The sequence below is a fragment of the Phocoena sinus genome, chromosome 15 (genome assembly GCF_008692025.1).
Source record: "Phocoena sinus isolate mPhoSin1 chromosome 15, mPhoSin1.pri, whole genome shotgun sequence".
In the NCBI taxonomy this organism is placed as follows: Eukaryota; Metazoa; Chordata; class Mammalia; order Artiodactyla; family Phocoenidae; genus Phocoena; species Phocoena sinus.
The window spans coordinates 30,564,221-30,585,588 of NC_045777.1; the positions used below are offsets into that span (position 1 = coordinate 30,564,221).

The following is a 21,368-nucleotide window of genomic DNA, read 5'->3' on the forward strand; positions in this document are numbered from 1 at the left end:
AAAGTTTAAGTAAAATCCAGAAACTTATACATAATATACAAAATGTCCAGGTTTCAACTGAAAATCAGTCATCATACCAAGAACTAAAAAGATCACAGACTGAATGAAAAAACAATCAACAACTGCCATAACTGAGATGACAGAAATGTTAGAATTTCTAACAAAGATTTTAAGGCAGCTATCATAAAGATATTTCAACAAGCAATTACAAACATGTTTGAAACAAATGAAAACATGGAAAAATCTCAGCAAAGAAAATGAAAACACTAATTTGAAAAGATATATGCACCCCAATGTTCACAGCATTATTTACAGTAGCCAAGATATGAATGCAACCTAAGTGTCCATCAACACACGAATGGATAAAGAAAATGTGGCATACACACACACACACACACACACACACACACACTGGAATATTTCTCAGCCATTAAAGAAGAATGACATTCTGCCATTTGCAGTATCATGGATGGACCTAGAGGGAATTATGCTTAGTGAAATAAGTCAGAAAAAGACAAATACTGTATGTTATCACTTATATGTGGAATCTAAAAAATAAAACAAATGAATGTATAAAACAAAACAGAAACAGGCTCACAGATATAGAGAACAAACTAGTGGTTACCAGTGGGGAGGGGAAAGGAGGGAGGAGCAAGATAGGGGTATGGAATTAAGAGACACAAAGTACTATGTATAAAATAAATAAGCAACATACAGCACTGGGAAATACAGTCAGTATTTTGTAATATCTTTAAATGGAGTATAATCTATAAAGTTATTGAATCACTATGTTGTACACCTGAAACTAATATTGTAAATCAACTACACTTCAATGACGAGAAAAGAAAACTCTGAAATAAAAATAGTCTCAGCAAAGAAGACCAGAGAAGAACAAAACAAAAATTTTAGAACTGAAAAATACCATAACTGAAATAGAAAACTCAGTGGATGGGCTCAGCAAGAGAATGAAAGAGAAAGAGGGAAGTGTCAGTGACCTTAAAGAATAATAGAAACTACTCAATCTGAACAAAAGAGAGAAAATAGATTGAAGGAAAAATGAACAGAGCCTCAGGGACATGTGGGACGATAATACAAATTTAACATTCATGTCACTGAATTCCCAGGAGAGGAGAAAGAGGGCAGGGCTGAAAAAGTACTCAAAGAAATGGTTAAAAACTTCCAGAATTTTGCAAAAGACATAAATGTATAAATTCAAGAAGATGAGCAAACAGAATAACCCCCCTGCCAAATCTACACCAAGACACATCCAGTCAAACTTACTAAAACTAAAGGAAAAAAAAGAAACACCTTGAAAGCAACCAGAGACAAATATGTACTATCTTTAGTGGAAAAACAGTTTGAAAGAGTAGATTTCTCATTAGAAATGATAGAGGCCAGAAGGAAGTGACACAACATTTTTCAAGTGCTGAAAGAAAAGAAATGTCAACCCAGAATCCTATATCTGATGAAAATATCCTTCAGGAATAAAAATCAAGACATGCTTACATGAAGGAAAACAAAGAGAATATGTTGCCAGCAGACCTACTCTGAAAGAATGACTATGGGCAATCACTGTGTGTTCTACAACTATTAAATAAATTTAATTTGGCATTAAAAAGTTCAGCAAAAAGAAAGCTCCAGGCCCAGATAATTTTACCAGAGAATTCTATCAAATGTTTAAAGAAGAATAAACACCAATTCTTGACAATCGCTTCCTGAAAATAGAATGGAACATTTCTCAACTCATTAAAAAAAAAAAAATTATTTATTTTTGGCTGTGTTGGGTCTTTGTTGCTGCACACGGGCTTTCTCTAGTTGCAGCGACTGGGGCTACTCTTCGTTGTGGTGCGTGTGCTTCTCATCGCGTTGGCTTCTCTTGTTGCAGAGCACAGGCTCTAGGCATGTGGGCTTCAGCAGTTGTAGCACGAGGGCTCAGTAGTTGTGGAGCACAGGCTTAGTTGCTCCACAGCATGTGGGATCTTCCCAGACTAGGGCTCAAACCCGTGTCCCATGCATTGGCAGGTGGATTCTTAACCACTGTGTCACCAGGGAGGCCCTCAACTCGTTTTTTGAAGCTAGTGTTAACCCTGACAGCCAAACTAGATAAGGTCAGTGTCTCATGAATACAGACACAAAAATTCTTAACAAAATATTAACTAGTAGAATTCAGCAATATATAAGAAGTTTTACACCATGACCAAGTAGGGTGTATTCTAGGGATGCAAAGCTAGTTTAATGTTAAATATATATATATATATATATATATATATAATCCACCATATTAAATGGCTAAAGAGGGAAAAAAAATCACACGATCATATCAACTGATGAAAAAAACAAGCATCTGACAAGATTCAATACTCATTCATTATAAGAACTCCCAGAAATATAGGAATAGAAGGGAACTTCCTCACTTTATAAAAAGCATCTACAAATAACAAACAAAAAAATCAAACAACAACAACAAATACATGTGCTAAAATGTAGCAAGCCACACGGACTTCCCTGGTAGTGCAGTGGTTAAGCATCTGCCTGCCAATGCAGGGGATACGGGTTCAATCCCTGGTCTGGGAAGATCCCACATACTGTGGAGCAACTAAGCCCGTGCAACACAACTACTGAGCCAGCACTCTAGAGCCCGTGAGCCACAACTACTGAGACCGTGTGCCACAACTATTGAAGCCTGCACACCTAGAGCCTGTGCTCCGCAACAAGAAACCACTGCAATGAGAAGTCCATGCACTGCAACGAAGAATAGCCCCTGCTTGCCATAACTAGAGAAAGCCCACGCACAGCAACTAAGACCCAATGCAGCCAAAAATAAATAAAATTAAAATAAAAATGTAGTGAGCCACAAATGGGATGAAGGAGAAAAATGAAGCAAGAAAAACTCGATCATTTCAACAAAATCTATAAAGGAAATAAGGGGTAGTAGTCATAAGAGAGCAAATGAAAGAAATATAAAATAAAATGGCAGTAACAAGATCTAAAGTTAATTATCAGAAAAAATGTCTCCCTATTAAAAGAGACTCTAAGATTACATAAATACAATTATCAGCTATAAGCTGTTTATAAGAAAACACGTAAAATGATTCTAAGAAATTTTTAAATGAAGGTGGCAACACAAAAACGAAGAAAAATATAGCTGGCAAATATTATCAGAAAAAGTAGGAATGCCAATTTTAAAAAGAGTAGAAATGAAGGCAAAAAAAGTTATATGGGACAATGATTTTTTTTTAATGTTATCTATTTATTTTTGGTTGTGTTGGATCTTCATTGCTGCGCATGGGCTTTCTCTAGATGAGGCAAGCGGGGGCTACTCTTTGTTGGGGTGGGCTTCTCATTGCAGTGGCTTCTCTTGTTGTGGAGCACGGGCTCTAGGCACACAGCCTTCAGTAGTTGTGGCACGTGGCTCAGTAGTTGTGGCTTGTGGGCTCTAGAGCACAGGCTCAGTAGTTGTGGCGCACAGCCTTAGTTGCTCCACAACATGTGGGATCTTCCTGGGCCAGGGCTCGAACCCATGTCCCCTGCATTGGCAGGCAGATTCTTAACCACTGCACCACCAGGGAAGTCCCGACAATGATGTTTTATAGTGATTAAAAAATTATATACATATATAAAACTAAATAAAGTGTAACAGACACAAAGCTTAATATAGCATCAAAATACAGAAACAAAGGTTATTAGAAACACAGAATTTGGTAAAAACATAATCATTGTGGGAGCCTAATATACCTCTCTTAGAGTTTAACTGGTCACAAAAAGAAACAAAAAAAGAGAGAGACAGACAGGATACAAACAATACCATTACCAGATAATAAGCATATATTTAGAACTTTGTATCTTTTAAAGTGAATCTGGAACATCTACATTTAGATAAACTGATTTTTTATAATGTCATAAAGAACATTCAGAAGAGTAGAAATAGGCCACATTATGTGACTGCGATGCAATAAAATTAACTCAACAGTAAGAAAGATAAAGAAAACTAACTACTAGGAAATTCAAAAGATAATCTGAAAAGACTTGGGTCCAAGAGGCAGGGAAAACAAATTATAGACTATTTAGAAATTGATCAAGTTGGGGGAAAAATTCTTGTGCTGAGAAAAAAATACATAATCTTCAATACATGTATTATCTATCTAAAATGGATTACTAAAATAAATGAAAAAAAGAATTCACTGTAGAAGCCAGGAAAAGGACAAATCAAACAAAATAAACCAGAAGAAGGGATTAATAAAGGTCAAACAAAAATATATGAATGAAAACAAACCAAAAAACCCAGAGGGGAATTGAAATCAACCAACAAACCAACAAAATATTAAGAATGAGGGGCTTCCCTGGTGGTATAGTGGTTGAGAGTCCACCTGCCAATGCAGGGGACGTGGGTTCGAGCCCTGGTCCAGGAAGATCTCACATGCTGCGGAGCACCTGGGCCCGTGTACCACAGCTGCTGAGCCTGTGCTCTGGAGCCTGTGAGCCACAACTACTGAGCCCACATGCTACAACTACTGAAGGTTGCGTGCCTAGAGCCTGTGCTCCACCACAATAAGCCCGCACACCGCAGTGAAGAGTAGCTTCCACTCGCCGCAACTAGAGAAAGCCTGTGCACAGCAACGAAGACCCACTGCAGCCAAAAATAAATAAATAAATTTATAAACAAACACTAAGAATGAGAAAGCGCTAAAAACTATTGATATGCTGAGATTTAAAAAAATCTATAAGAGAATTCACTTAAATCTAGATTAAATGTACGATTTTATAGGAATATAAATAACCAAAACGGGTTCAAGAAGAAATTGGGAAAATATAGAACGCTATCTTCACAAAAAGCCCGCAGATCCTGATGGCAATCGAAGTGGAACTCCATCTAAATTTGTACAGATTAATTCCTCTGCTATATAAATTGATCCAGAGTATAGAAAAGAACAAACAGAAAGATGGAAAGCATTCCAACCCATTTAAAGACGTAAGCATAATCTTGAAACCAAAACCAAAACTACACAGTGGATTTCAAAAACTTGAGGCCTATGGGTTGAATCTGACTTGTGAACATGTTTTGTTTGGCCTATACAAAGTTCTAAGTGTTGAGATAGTTTAAACTGAAGAGATTTAGCATAAAATTTGCAATTTTCCAGCTTTACATGGAAAAAGATCAGAAGATCTGGTAACTCTGGGCTTTATTCTTTCATGGCAACAATTGCTTAGTGCTGAGTGGCCTTGGGGGCCTCCAAGCTGCCATGGTGTTGCACAATTGGGAGGAGACCTTACAGACTAGTGTTGAGTGCAGCCCTGGGCCTAGGTCAGCATGCTTTCATTTGTCACTATGTTCACCATTGCTTATCACTTCCTAAGTCTGAACCAAATGTTGGTGGTCACTTATTGTGCTTATGCTGTTATTTTCTCAGCGAATATAAATATTTCTACCTCTATCAAAAAACCAAAATAAAAGAAATCGAGGACTGCACAATTTTGTTTTCTACCCAGTGTACTCAAATGATTCAATTTCCTGCCTGATGCTGTTGACTTGTCGGCACTGAGTTTGTGCCCCTGCTTTATGGTTTCTAATGTTTGATTTCCCTGCATCAGATTGCAGAAATACTCATATTTCTTTTTAATATGTAGATGGTTTTGCATCTCAAATTTAAATGTTTAAGCCATCTTGAATCTATGGCATGGAAAAAAGATCTAAAACTGTTTTCCCAAATGGTTAGTCATTTGTTCCAATAGCATTTATAAAATTCTTTCTCCACTGTTTTAAAATTATACTTTTTTCACAGTCACTTTTTATACACGCCTGGGTCTGTTTCTGGATTTTGTAGTCTGTTCTTTTTTTTCTATCCGTAATGTCCTGAATCAGTACTCAATGTTTTGTTTTAATATAACTTTAGCATACCAACAATTCATACATGATAGGAAAATTTACTTCCATCATTACTCTTTCTTTTTAATATTTACAAGCCTATTCTTACACAATCTTTTTCAGATAAACAATTTAAAAAATATCCTGTTAGGAAGTTGATTGAAAGTATATTAAATTTATAGCTTACTTTAGGGAGAATGGGTCTTTATATACAGGCACATGATATGTTTTTCATTTATTCTAGTCTTACCTTATGGTTCTTAGTAGATTCACATAGCTTTAGTCATAAAGGTTTTATACTTTTCTTTAGTTTATTCCCAGTTTTATTGTATATATTTTTGTTACTGTTATGATTGGGATTTTTTTTCCATTATATTTTCTGAGCTGGTTATTCCTGGCATGGAGAAAAGCTACTACTTTTTGGAGCCTAACCTGGAAAAAATTTTAGGGCAGGTGCAACTACCTGCCTGCATAAAAATAAATCTTAATAAAGCATCCACAGAACACTCAGCTCTGAGCAGTAAGTACTCCATGAAAAACTAGCTGCAAAAAATACACCAAGTCAACTGAACACAGTGACTTTCTATAGTGACTTTTTACTTTTATATCACCTAAAATAATTATAAAAGATACATATCACCAAATATAACTTGTATTTTGAACTAGCTGATCTAGAGATCATCTTTCTGGCAACAAAACAGCAAACTGGCAATTTGTCTGTCAAGACCCTGCCCAAACAGGACAGTGCCAAAACACTGTGCTTTGAAGATGTAATCGTTTTATTTTCTAATATAACCAAAGGTGGTCTTGTGAACAAACTGTAAGTTTGAGAAAACCAGGACACGTCCCTGTTTTATTCAGTTAGAGTATAGAAACTAATTGCAGAAGAGATCTTTCTCTCAGACCTATGACTGAGTTTCAGTTAATGAGTTACAGTGTGGCCTCACTGGACTGGCCAGTACCTGGCCCTACTGCAATAACCTGAGCCTGAGAGAATTAGATGGCAGGTTCTATGTCTGTATTAACAGTCAGGGGTTGATATGGAGCCTCTGCAGCTCAGCCTATAGCTGACTGGTCTGCACCATATCAGTGGCCACTAAAACTGTAAACACATCTATTATTAGTTGGATTTGGTATATTTCACTGCCAAAGAATATAAGCATTTGCTTGAATATGCATAAATTTTCCCTGGAAGGATATTGAAATTGATAACATGAGCTGTTTTTGGTGTAAGGGACAAGGAACCTAGAGAGGACAGAGTCTTTTGAGATATATATATATATATATATACACACATACACACACACATGTGTATATATATCCTTTTATACCTTTTAAACTTAAAGTAAAAATAAAATCTGTGATATATTTGACCAATATTTATCTACAGCTGCATATGAAAGCTAACAGACAATGGTAGTAAAGGATTTAAAAGAGAAAGTGTTAGTACAAGTCCATCTATATAGAAGCATAGATTATATATGTATAGAATTAAGCATACATTTCCTGCTGTTTCCAGTGTGTGCCAGTTAACGTCAAACACTTAGGTCCCCTGGAAAGCACCCCTACACTAGGAAGAATACATCAAGTGTAGCAGAGAAACACTTTTAAAAACCACTTATGTTTATTCTAACTCTAAATTCACCAAAGTTATACACTTTTAAATTCTGTTTTCCTCACATGACTCCCCTGGTCAACATTCAAGTTTACCTGAAAATTCTATTTCTCATGGCAAATCTATAAATTGGCAGTCTTGTGAGCTTTTGTTAGCAAGATCTTCCTAGGCCTCGGTTATCCCTGAGTAAAGGTAAGGTTGCATTTCTGTATGTGTGGAGGCCCAGATCCTGGAATGCGCCAACTCAGGTGGAGTTTCTGTACTGAGATGTTTTGTTCCTGAATACCTAAGCTACCACTCCTGCATCACTACCTCACTTCCTTTAAAGTGCTCCAGTCTCTACCACTTATATTTCAGAAGTTTCCTCTGCATTCCCAGTCTTTTATAACTTTCTCTGGTACTTGTCTGTTGAAAATTCTTCTCAGGTATCACGGTTCAAAAATGCTTTATCTTCAAAAGGCAGACAGCTAGGCAAGATAATTGCCTGGTGTTTTGTAAATATTTCTCTAAAATATCTTCTACTATTTGAGTTGCAAAGTCTGAGGTCATTCTTATCTTTTATTCTCCAGAGAATATTTCTTCCTTTCCAGTTTAAAGGGAGGAGATATGGGGATATACGTATATGTATAGCTGACTCACTTTGTTATAAAGCAGAAACGAATACACCATTGTAAAGCAATTATACTCCAATAAAGATGTTAATAAATAAATAAATAAACTGGTAGGTAGGTATATGGGTATACTGTCTTTAAGTGCCAAATCTGGAAAATAAGTATGCCATAAAATCTCAATCTGTAGGCAAAGGTCTATTTTTCTCTTCAATAACTTCTTCAGTTATTCTTTTACTGAGCCTTCCTCCTATTTGGAATCCACCCCCATCCTCCCAATTATTTAGAGGAGATTTGCAGGAGAAAAAACTAAGTTTACAGGATTTGTTATAACCTATTTGTCTATTCCATTTGTATTTTAATCTGGATCTTTCCATCTCAGTTAGCTTCAATTTTACTGACTGCTCTATTATTTTGATGCCATTTTTTTTTCTTAAGGATGTTGTAAATTTCTTTATACTTTTGATCACAGTGCTTTAGGTTTTTGTTTTGTTTTTAAATTCTAACCAATTCCTTTTAATAGTCTTTGTGTCTTTTATTTTTTCAGCCTTATTATTGATAATTCCATTCCTTTGGCAATTTTTTTTTCTTCTGTTTCTTCTATTACTATTGTTTTCTCTGGGTCTATACACAGCTTTTCTCTTTTTTTGGTATTGCCAAAGTTCTAAAATCAAGCCTGAGGTGCTATGTTTGTTTATCATAACTGAAGTTTGTCTTCTTAAACATTTTTAATTTCAGATGTCTGTTATTTTGGTGGGTCTATTTTTACTCTGCCATAGTCAGCTCCATAAAGACTTTCCCTCCATTTCTGTGTAATTATAAAGTTTCTATTTTCAATTTGAATTATTCCATAAGATCTTTATGAGACTTCACTTTGATGATGGGTAAAGGGTTCAGATTTGATGTCTTGTATTCCCTGTGGATTTCTATCCCAGACACAACTATACATGCACTGTAATCTCACAAATAATCTGTTTATTAGCCTTTAACTATTGACTTCTATTTAATTCACAGTCTTGTGATTAAGAATTCTTTTTAAAAATTTATTTTTGGCTGTGTTGGGTCTTCATTGCTGTGCACAGGCTTTCTCTAAGTTCCAGCGAATGGGGGCTACTCTTCATTGCGGTGCATGAGCTTCTCATTGTGGTGGCTTCTCTTGTTGTGGCACACAGGCTCTTAGGTGTGTGGGCTTCAGAAGTTGTTGGATCGTGGGCTTTGGAGTGCAGGCTCAGTAGCTGTGGCACATGGGCTTAGTTGCTCTGCGGCATGTGGGATCTTCCTGGACCAGGGATCGAACTGTGTTCCCTGAATTGGCAGGCGGATTCTTAACCCCTTAGCCACCAGGGAGGTCCCTAAGAATTGAACTCTTAAAAGTATGGGTTGTAGGAAAAAACAGCACAGGGTAATGCTGAGATAGGTGGAGGATGAAATGAAAGACAAGTTGTAAGGGAGAAAAATACTCTTAGGTTGAACTTCACATCATAATTACACCAAGGTAGTGAAAAGAAATAAGAAGCAATGAGCAGTTCTCATCCTCAATATGAAATACACCTTAGGTGTAATACCTGCTTAACTTTAGTAAAAAGCTGATTCTTCCCCCCAACAAAACAACAAATCAAAATGCAATAGGAGGGAATTCCCTGGCAGTCCAGTGGTTAGGACTCTGTACTTCCACTGCAGGGGGCATGGATTTGATCCCTGGTCGGGGAACCAAGATCCCGCATGTCACACGGTGCAGCCAAAACAAAACAAAACAAAACAAAAAGCAATAGGAAAGCAATGCCTACATTACTCAAACCGTACTCTAATTACGTGTGAATGTTTAATTTTCAACATCTCTCAAGTTTGACGAATGGGCCAGTGGGTAGAATCGGATCTTATTCTCCATTAATGGCTTATCATCTCCTGGTTCTTGTACAGGTGGGCATAATAGACACTTGCAGAGCACAAAACAAATATAATTCTTAAAAATTTGATTAAGTGCTTCTAGGTGCTGGAGTAAACAGTATTTACTGTTGATGTAATGTTAATCTATTTATTTATTGGGATTAATATAAAGATGGATCATGAAAAGAAAAATCCTTAATATGAAATATTTTGAAAAAATTTTTGATTGGGTAATTGATATGTTATTTGAGAAATGTTTATATCCTTGCTGTTCCTTCAAGAAAACCAACCTGATTGTAAAGAAGGAATTAAAATTATTATTTACAGATGATAGTAAAATAAAGACCATTAAAAGAACAAAAAAAGAATACTAATAAATATACACAATATATATTAAGAATATATGAAAGATACAAAAGAAGATGTGAATAACTGAAAAGATATATCTGCTTCTTGGTTGTAGAAACGCAATATTACAAAGCTGTCAATTTTCCTTAAATCTATAAATTTAATGCAGACACAGTAAAAAAATACCAACAATTTGGCTCTTTCTAGAGAGAGGAGGGTGGTTATAGAAGCTAATTCTAGTTCAATAGGAAAAATGAAAAAGAGAGACTAGCCAGAAATATTCCAAAAAAGAAAAACCTGTGTTATTACCACATGAATTGACAGGTTAACAGGACAGAATACAGATACAGTAGTTAGTCATAGCTGCTGTTTGTCAAAATCTTCAGCTTTCCATCTAGGCACATGTATGACTACACTTCCTGGCCCTCTTATAGTGGGTGAGGCCATGTAATGAATACTCGTCAATGAGTTGTAAAGGGAATCAATATTTGTTACTTTCAGGCTAAACAATATTTATTGATGGTGTGAGACTCTCCAGAGCCCTCTTTTCCTTAGCCATGACAACTGGCAATGTTCAAGATGGTGGCAGCTTAATGTTAGCCTAAGTTTTTGAGTAAGGAGATGTGGCGTAGAGCCCCTAGCTGACCAAAAGGAGAGACATTTCTTGTTACAAGCCACTAAGATTTTGAAGTTGTTTGTGACTAAGGCATAACTTAGCCTATCCTGGCGGATACAAGAAAGTTGAAGAGCAGCCCACATTCAAGCGGAAATCTAATATGTCATAAAGTTGATATTACCCATTAGTGAGAGTAAGCACTCTCACATTATCAGTGAAACTGTCAATCAGTAAAATTGTCAGCCTCCACGAGAACAACTTAGCAAAATTATACAGGGACTTACCCACTGACCCAGCAATTCCACATTTAGGAATTTATCTTTCAAATGTGCTTACATGTGTACTCAAAGTGTTCTTGAAGAAACAGCAACGAACAGTCTTGAAGCAGGATCTTAGCACCCTGCCCAGAAACTGAACCTTAGTAGCCTGGATGAAAAACCAGAAATCCTAGCCACTAGTCCACCAGGCGCTAGAGGTTAGAAGCAAAGTTACCCTGGCTCTTGCCTTGTTTGGAAGCAAGAATGTTTCAAGGAGGCAAAAACTGTAAAAACAGGTACAAAGTTTATTATTAGAAGCACAGCACAACATGTGGGAGAGCACACAGAGAAGCAGTTCACTTATTTAAGGCAGGAGCAAAACAGGAATACACACCCAGAGAAAGGGTTTGGGCATCCTTCCTAATGAGGAGGAATGCAGTAAAGAGGTGGTTAAATCGTTTATGTAGGGGCAGTTCTTCTGGATCTTAGTTTTCCTCTGGCCAATTATCTCACTTCTTTTCCACATCTGAACTGCCCTAGGACCCTTCCCTATATGCATGTGCATCGTTTTGTCAAGATGAATTCCAGCACAAAGGCTAAATGGAGTATGGCCACACATATTATGGGATGATGCCCTCTCCCTTTTTGACCCCTGAGGAGCCGCCTTGTGCGTGTGTAGTCGGGGACGTTTCCTTGATCTCAGGAGTGATAGATGTGGTCCTCTTATCTCTTTATTCCAGCAGACCTTAGCTCCTGCCATTAATTTTGTCCTTGGAGTGTCTAGGGAAAAGAAAGTTCCAATTTACTCTGCTTGACAAACTCCAGCTGCTCAGCCCAGGGGCCCATCTACTGCCTACCTTAAATGACACACATGTACCAAGGTCTTCTTTCCAGCCTTGCTTGTAATAGCAACAGGTTGAAAGCAACCTAAATATGCAACTGGTTAAGTTATAGTATATAACCATAATCTAATTTTGCAATTGTTAAAAAAAATGCTCTGGATGTGCTGATTTGGCACAGTTTCCATTATAATATTGCTAAGTAAATAAAACAAAAACAAGGTACAGAACAGTATAGGTGGCATATTACTATTAATGTAAAAAGAATGAAGAGAGAAGCTAGTTTTGTATATGCCTAAGAAGTCTCTGGAAGGGAACATAAAAAACTGGTACCAGTGATTGTCTCTGACAGGGCTGGGAGGAGACTGACTTTTCACTGAATATTTGTTTATGATACCTTTTATATTTTATAGCAATACACATATTACATATTACTTATTAAGGAGAATAAAATAAAAATCTAACTGTAAATGGGAATAGAAAAAAGGTTCCCTGTGTTGTTTGTGAAGATTTGTAAGGCTTTTTCAAACTTCATTCTTATTCAAAAGACTTGGTTGAAAACCCTGGCCTTTTCTGGATAGATTTGGTGAGGAAAATTTTCTGCAAAGATTATTAGATATTTCATAAATATCCTGTAGCTCTCTGTCTTAAATCAACATTTGCTTAGACAAGGTAATTATTGAATGATAATTTAAATTCCTCCTTTACAATTATGTATATATAAATTGTTTCTTCTCTGAGTTGTCTAATGTCTCTAGAACAATGTTAAAAATAACATTAAGAATGGACATTCCTGTCTTATTTGTAATCTAATGAGACTGCTGTTTTATCAGTAAATAGGATGTGTATAGCTTGAGACAACATACATATACACAAACACACTTACCATGTTAAGAAGTTTCCATCTATTTCTAATAAACTACGTTTTACTGAATTGGAAAATGCATTCTTTGAGGATAACAGAGATTTCACTCATTCATTTTATCGACTCAGTAACAATTAGTCTTTTTAATATTTCTCTCTACTCAAAAAAGCACTTGAGGAGACATCCCTGGTGGCGCAGTGGATAAGACTCTGCACTCCCAATGCAAGGGGCAAGGGTTCGATCCCTGGTTGGGGAACTAGATCCCACATGCATGCTGCAAGTAAGAGTTCGTGTGCCACAACTAAGGAGCCCACATGCCGCAACTAAGGAGCTGGAGAGCCACAACTAAGGAGCCCACAAGACGCAATTAAGGAGCCCGCCTGCCGCAACTAAGACCCAGCGCAACCAAATTAAAAAAAAAAAAAAAAAGCACTTGAGGACTACTGATGAGCATCTCTGACTTCACTAGAAGATCTTCTAGGGACTTCCCTGGTGGCGCAGTGGTTAAGAATTCGCCTGCCAGTGCAGGGGACACAGGTTCGATCCCTGGTCTGGGAAGGTTCCACATGCCGCGGAGCAACTAAGCCCATGCACCACAACTACTGAGCCTGTGCTCTAGAGCCCGCGCACCACAACTACTGAGCCCATGTGCCACAACTACTGAAGCCCACGTGCCTAGAGCCCATGCTCTGCAACAAGACAAGCCACTGCAATGAGAAGCCTGTGCACCACATCAAAGAGTAGTCCCCACTCGCCGCAACTAGAGAAAGCCTGTGCACAGCAACAAGGACCCAACGGAGCCAAAAATAAATAAATAAATAAATAAATAAATAAATAAATAATTTTAAAAAAGGATCTTCTATTTCTTTGACTTCTTTTGGTCTTGGCTTTAGATTGGGATTTGTGAAAAAGAACTTCATTGATCTCTGTGAGGCTGCTTTATAGAAGCGAGTAAATCAACAGACAGTAGGCACAGCAGGGAGAATACTTAGGATCTGGTTGAAGCCACACAGCAGCTCTTCAGCAAACACTGAATCAGAGCATTTAACCATCTGAAATATGTACTTAGAATCAACTTTACATCTCTCAGGTGTAAAATAAAAAAACAAAATTTCATCACAGACAGTTGGCAGCACTACTTAAATACTTTCACTGAGCTCCTTGTTTTCAATTCATTATACAATAGTTTACTTTTGGAAACAAACTACAAGGTTAGAGGTCCCATATAGTTGATGGATTGGAGATTGTATCTTTCTAGGGTCTCTCTTGAAAATAACTCCATAGATTCCATTGATGGTTTTCGCTTTAAATTTCAGGAAACTAACAACCTGGGGGCTTTCATATTTGAAATGCTCTTCCTAGGGTCATGACTTCCAAAGCAAAAAGGTTAGACACTGGCTTAAATAAGTAAAAAAAAATGTGCATGTAAAATCTCTATATTAAACAGACTATAATGTTCAGCTTACTACTTTGTGTTTCTTAGTCATATTGATTCAAGTTCAAACTTATTGTTAATAATCAAATATTCAAAATAGCATAAGCACAATTATAAATATATCACCTATGGATTTTGATTGCACTCAGTGCAGCAATACAATTAATCTAGGAAAAAATCACCTCAGGAGACCCAGTTGAACATATAATCCCCCAAACTGGGGAATCTTTTCTCCTTCAAACAATTCTTTAAAGGGACTTCCCCAGTGGTCCAGTGGTTAAGACTCCACCTTCCAATGAGGGAGGCGTGGGTTTGACCCCTGGACGGGGAACTAAGATCCTTCATGCTGCGTGGTATGGCCAAAAATTTTAAAAATTAAAAAAAACAATTTTTTAGGATATTAATCAAAATAAACATTTTACATAATGTTTTAGAGAGTCTATGACTAGCATTCACATACATAAATATCATTTAATCCTTATAATCACTGTGGGGTAGGTATTATACTCAGAAGAAACTGAGACACAGAAAGGTCAAGTTGGTTGCCTAAACTGAAACTACTAGTGAGTGGTAGAAGAGGGACTGAAACCCATGTCTGAATCCAAATCCTTTACTCTTCCCATGAGAGCCTGCTGCTGCCTTCCATGGACCTTACTAAATTTGCACTGGACAGTGTTTGAATGAATGCACAAGTGAAACAATTTCTGTGACTGCTTCCTATGGGCAATGAGCATGCTGATACATCTAGCGTTATCTTTATTGCTTAGAGAGAGAGGCCCAAGAAAGGCCAATACTGTACTATAATTCCCAAAGAATTTTGAACAGTGAAAAAAATATACGTATATACATTTTTAAAAACTTTTAATTTTGAAATAATTTTAGATTTACAGAAAAGTTCACAAGTTCCCACATACACTTTGCCTAACTTCCCCTAACGTTAAAATCCTTTTTTAAAAAAAATTTATTTATTTATTTTGGCTGCACCAGGTCTTAGTTGCTGCATGCGGACTCCTTAGTTGCAGCATGCATGCTGGATCTTTTAGTTCTCTGGCCAGGGACTGAACCCTGGGCCCCCTGCTGGGAGCACAGAGCCTTACCCACTGGACCATCAGGGAAGCGGCCTCCCCCCCTCCTTTCCTTGAACCTAGGAAGAGAATTTCAAATATGAAAGCCCCAAGGTTGTTGCAGCATGCAGGATCTTAGTTCCCTAACCAGGGACAGAACCTGCGCCCCCTGCAGTGGAAGCGGGGAGTCTTAACCACTGGACTGCCAGGTAAGTGCCCCCAGTGTTAAAATCTTACACAACCATAGTACGATAACGGGAAATCAACACTGGTACAATACTATTAACTAAACTTCACACTTTCTTTACTAGGATCCAATTCAAGATCCCACATCACATTTAGTTATGTCTCTTTAGTCTTCTACAATATGTGACAAAAAACCATGACTTTTAAATTAAAATTAATCAAGGTTTATTTATTCTGAAAATGTCATGGCATTTCTGGAAACAGTACTGAATATTGAAAACCTGCCTTGGGAACTGCTGGGTCTATGTGAAAACCAAGAAAACATCCTGAAATAAAGAGCTACAGTGGCCCTACAGACGGAGAAAAGAGTCACTCTTTAAATAAAAGGAAGAGTTGGCTGTAATAGTCTGACTAGGTCAGTTATATTTAACATACCTGTCCACAGAAAAGAAGTCAACAATCAGTTATAACTCTCTGGAAAAGCACAGGCTACCAGATAAAAATCAATACAACTCTGTTTAATGGAGCAGTCATGAAAGATTAATTTGTTTTTAAATTAAAGGACATGAATTTGTTCTGTCTATAGATAAGGTAACTTAATAACTAAATTCAAGTATACTAAGGTTATTAGAAGGCACTAAATTTCCCCTACATATGGACCCCCTTTTCTAAACTGTAGCATAAAAGTTGCTGAGTTGTGGTGACTCTAATTCAAACCCTTAACCCTTTGGAAGATGCACAGTCTCTATATGCTATTAAACTTACTCTGGGAGAAGTGGCAAGAAGGTCCTCTATAAACCTGGATAGGTTACCTCCTATTCTTGAGGGTTCTGGGTTGAGCACATTAATTCCAAGACTTTACTGGTGAATTCTCAATTACCAGAAAAGGTAATAGTTTTTCGGAATTCCTACAGGAGCTCAGAATCCCTGAAGAGGAAAGATTAGAAGATATAAACTGTATGTACTAAAACTGAAACAAGGAAGTTTAGTAAATCACAAGCACTTCTAGAGTGGTAAAACAAGAACAAGCTAACAAATAAAAAATTGAAGATTCTGTTAGTGTTCAGCCTTAAAAACAAGAGAATATAATGTCTTTGTGGTTTAAAAATTCATCAGCCAGGAAATAAGGGTAATTCAGAGGGTTCCACAGCAGTAAGTGGGCTCCACTGAAGATGCCACAGCAGAGGCATTAACTGCAGACTTGAGCTTAGCCACACCCACCACTAAGACTGTAGGCAAGTTTAAATTTCCTCATGTGTAAAATGAGGATAGTTAAAACAACTGTCTCTGGGGGATGTGCGTAGCATATAGTGAGTGCTCATCATCACTAAGGTCTATTGGTTCTTTGGTGCAAGGGTAGCATTGGGGTTAGTGTCTAAATTTTCCTGAGTCAGGGATAATTTGGGCCTGGGACACATTTCCCTGGGCCACTCTGGTTCAGATCCAAATCTTTGAGACTTGGTCACAAGTGTATATTGATTGATTGATTGATTGGCTGTTTTGGGCTCTTTGTTGCAGCGCGTGGGCTTCTCCCTAGTTGTGGTGCATAGGTTTAGTTGTCCTGCGGCATGTGGGATCTTAGTTCTCCGAATAGGGATCAAAGCAAGTGGACTTTCTTTCTTTCTATTTTTTTTTAGTAGATCTTTATTGGAGTATAACTGCTTCCCAATACTGTGTTAGTTTCTGCTGTACAACAAAGTGAATCAGCCATATGCATACATATATCCCCATATACCCTCCCTCTTGAGCCTCCCTCCCTATCCCACCCTTCTAGGTCATCACAAGCATAGAGTTGATCTCCCGGTGCTATGGTGCTGCTTCCCACTAACTATTTTACATTCGGTAGTATATATATGTCCACGCCACTCTCACTTCGCCCCAACTTGCGCCTCCCCTCCCATGTCCTCAAATCCATTCTCTACGTCTACGTCTTTATTCCTGCACTGCCACAAGGTTCATCAGTACCATTTTTTGTTTTTTTTAGGTTCCATATATATGTGTTAGCATACAGTATTTGTTTTTCTTTTTCTGACTTACTTCACTCTGTATGACAGACTCTAGGTCCATCCACCTCAATACAAATAACTCAATTTCATTTCTTTTTATGGCTGAGTAATATTCTATTGTATATATGTGCCATATCTTCTCTATCCATTCATCTGTCGTTGGACATTTAGGTTGGTTCCATGTCCTGTCTATTGTAAATAGTGCTTCAATGAACACTGTGGTACATGTCTCTTTCTGAATTACGGTTTCCTCAGGGTCAATGCCCAGTAGTGGGATTGCTGGGTCATATGGTAGTTCTATTTTTAGTTTTCTAGGGAACCTCCACACTGCTCTCCATAGTGGTTGTATCAATTTACACTACCACCAACAGTGCAGGAGGGTTCCCTTTTCAACACACCTTTTCCAGCATTTATTGTTTCTAGATTTTTTTTTTTTTTTTTTGTGGTACGCGGGCCTCTCACTGTTGTGGCCTCTCCCATTGCGGAGCACAGGCTCTGGACGTGCAGGCTCAGCAGCCATGGCTCACGGGCCCAGCCGCTCCGTGGAATGTGGGATCTTCCCGGACTGGGGCATGAACCCGTGTCCCCTGCATCAGCAGGCGGACTCTCAACCACTGCGCCACCAGGGAAGCTCGTTTCTAGATTTTTTGATAATGGCCATTCTGACTGGTGTGAAGTGATACCTCATTGTAGTTTTGATTTGAATTTCTCTAATAATTAGTGATGTTGAGCATCTTTTCATGTGCCTCTTGGCCATCTGTATGTCTTCTTTGGTGAAATGTCTGTTTAAGTCTTCCACCCATTTTTTAATTAAATTGTTTTTTTGATATTGAGCTGCATGAGCTGTTTGTATATTTTGGAGATTAATTCTTTGTCTGTTGTTTCATTTCAAATATTTTCTCCCATTCTGAGGGTTATCTTTTCATCTTGTTTATGGTTTCCTTTGCTGTGAAAAAGTTTTTAAGTTTTATTAGGTCCCATTTATTTTTGTTTTTATTTACATTACTCTAGAAGGTGGGTCAAAAAAGATCTTGCTGTGATTTATGTCAGAGAGTGTTCTGCCTATTTTTTCCTCTAAGAGTTTTATAGTGTTTGGTCTTATATAAAGGTCTTTAATCCATTTGGAGTTTTTGTGTATGGTGTTAGGTAGTGTTCTAATTTCATTCTTTTACATGTAGCTGTCCAGTTTTCCCAGCACCACTTATTGACGAAGCTGTCTTTTCTCCATTGTATGTTCTTGCCTCCTTTGTCATAAATTAATTAAGTGACCATATGTACATGGGTTTCTCTTTCTATCCTGTACCATTGATCTATATTTGTTTTTGTGCCAGTACCATACTGTCTTGATTACTGTAGCTTTGTAGTATAGTTTGAAGTCAGGAGCCTGATTCCTCCAACTCCATTTTTCTTTGTCAAGATTGCTTTGGCTCTTCAGGGTCTTTTGTGTTTCCATACAAATTGTAAAATTTTTTGTTCTAATTCTGTGAAGAATGTGATTGGTAGTTTGATAGGGATTGCATTGAATCTGTAGATTGTTTTGGGAAGTACAGTCATTTTCACAATATTGATTCTTGCAATCCAAGAACATGGTATCTTTATCCATCAATCTTTCATTTCTTTCATCAGTGTTTGTTGTTGTTTTTTTAATTAATTAATTTTATTTTATTTTTGGCTGCATTGGGTCTTCGTTGCTGTGTGTGGGCTTTTGTCTGATTGCGGCAAGCAGGGGCTACTCTTCATTGTGGTGTGCAGGCTTCTCATTGTGGTGGCTTCTCCTGTTGGGAGCACAGGCTCTAGGCATGCAGGCTTCAATAGTTGTGGCACATGGGCTCAGTAGTTGTGGCTCATGGGCTCTAGAGCACAGGCTCAGTAGTTGCGGCGCACGGCCTTAGCTGCTCCGTGGCATGTGGGATCCTCCTGGACCAGGGCTCGAACCTGTGTCTCCTTCATTGGCAGGTGGATTCTTAACCACTGCGCCACCAGGGAAGCCCTCATCAGTGTTTTATAGTTTTCTGAGTACAAGTCTTTCGCCTCTTTAGGCAGGGTTATTCCTAGGTATTTTATTCTTTTTGTTGTGATGGTAAATGGGATTGTTTCCTTAATTTCTCTTTCAGATTTTTCATTGTTAGCGTATAGGAATGCCAGAGATTTCTGTGCATTAATTTTGTATCCTGCAACCTTACCAAATTCATTGATTAGTTCTAGTAGTTTTCTGGTGGCATCTTTAGGATTTTCTATGTATAGTATCATGTCATCTGCAAACAGTGACAGTTTTACTTCTTTTCCAATTTGTATTACTTTTATTTCTTTTCTTCTCTAATTGCCATGGCTAGGACTTCCAAAACTATGTTGAATAAGAGTGGTGAGAGTGGACATCCTTGTCTTGTTCCTGATCTTAGTGGAAATGCCTTCAGTTTTTCACCATTGAGTATGATGCTTGTTGTGGGTTTGTCATATATGGCCATCATTATGTTGAGGTAGGTTCCCTCTATGTCCATTTTCTGGAGAGTTTTTATGATAAATGGGTGTTGAATTTTGTCAAAAGCTTTTTCTGCATCTACTGAGATGATCATATGGTTCTTATTCCTAAATTTGTTAATATGGTGTATCACATTGATTGATTTGGTTTACTGAAGAATCCTTACATCCCTGGGATAAATCTCACTTGATCATGGTGTATGATCCTTTTAATATGTTGTTGGATTCTGTTTGCAAGTATTTTGTCAGGATTTTTGCATCTATGCTCATCAGTGTTATTGGTCTATAATTTTCTTTTTTTGTGATATCCTTTTCTGGTTTTGGTATCAGGGTGGCTTCGTAGAATGAATTTGGGAGTGTTCCTCCCTCTGCAAGTTTTTGCAAGTTTGAGAAGGATTGGTGTGAGGACATCTGGTCCTGGTTTTTTGTTTGTTGGAAGATTTTAAATTAAAGTTTCAATTTCATTACTTGTGATAGGTCTATTTATATTTTCTAATTCTTCCTGGTTCAGTCTTGGAAAACTGTACCTTTCCAAGAATTTATCCATTTCTTTATGTTTGTCCATTTTATTGGCATACAGTTGTTTGTGGTAGTCTCTTATAATTCTTTGTATTTCTGCGGTGTCAGTTGCGATTTCTCCTTTTTCATTTCTAATTTTATTGATTTGCATCCTCTCCCTTTTTTTCTTGATAAGTCTGGCTAAGGGTTTGTCAATTTTGTTTATCTTCTCAAAGAACCAGCTTTTAGTTTCATTGACCTTTGCTATTGTTTTCTTTGTTTCTATTTCATTTATTTCTGCTCTGATCTTTATGATTTCTTTCCTTCTACTGACTTTGGGTTTTCTTTGTTCTTCTTTCTTTAGTTGCTTTAGTTGTAGGGTTAGATTGTTTATTTGAGATTTTTCTTGTTTCTTGAGAGACTGAATTGCTATAAACTTCTAGCCAAGAACTGCTTTTGCTGTGTCCCATAGGTTTTGGGTCATTGTATTTTCGTTGTCATTTCTTTCTACATATTTTTTTATTTCTTCTTTGATTTCTTCAGTGATCTCTTGGTTATTTAGTAGTGCAGTGTTTAGGCTCCATGTATTTGTGGTTTTTACAGTTTTTTTCCTGTAATTGATTTCCAATCTCATAGCGCTGTGGTCAGAAAAGATGTTTGATATGATTTCAATATTCTTAAATTTTCCGAGGCTTGATTTGTGACCCACAATGTGACCTATCCTGGAGATGTTCCCTGTGCCCTTGAGAAGAAAGTGTATTCTGCCACTTTCAGGTGGAATGTTCTATAAATACCAATTAAAT

The 21,368-nt window shown here is 37.4% G+C and overlaps 1 protein-coding gene across 2 annotated transcripts in view; it reads right to left on the minus strand.

Moving 5' to 3' along the window:
- Positions 1–21,368, minus strand: part of RNF24 (ring finger protein 24) — a 142,478-nt gene that overhangs the window by 95,920 nt on the left and 25,190 nt on the right. Inside the window, exon 1 of one of the 2 annotated variants that reach the window (XM_032603803.1) lies at positions 16,349–17,292. The exons of the other annotated variant lie outside the window; for it this stretch is intronic. The gene's annotated coding sequence lies outside the window, so the exon portion shown is untranslated. Of the gene's footprint in view, positions 1–16,348; positions 17,293–21,368 lie in introns of those variants that run through there. 2 annotated transcript variants of the gene reach the window in all.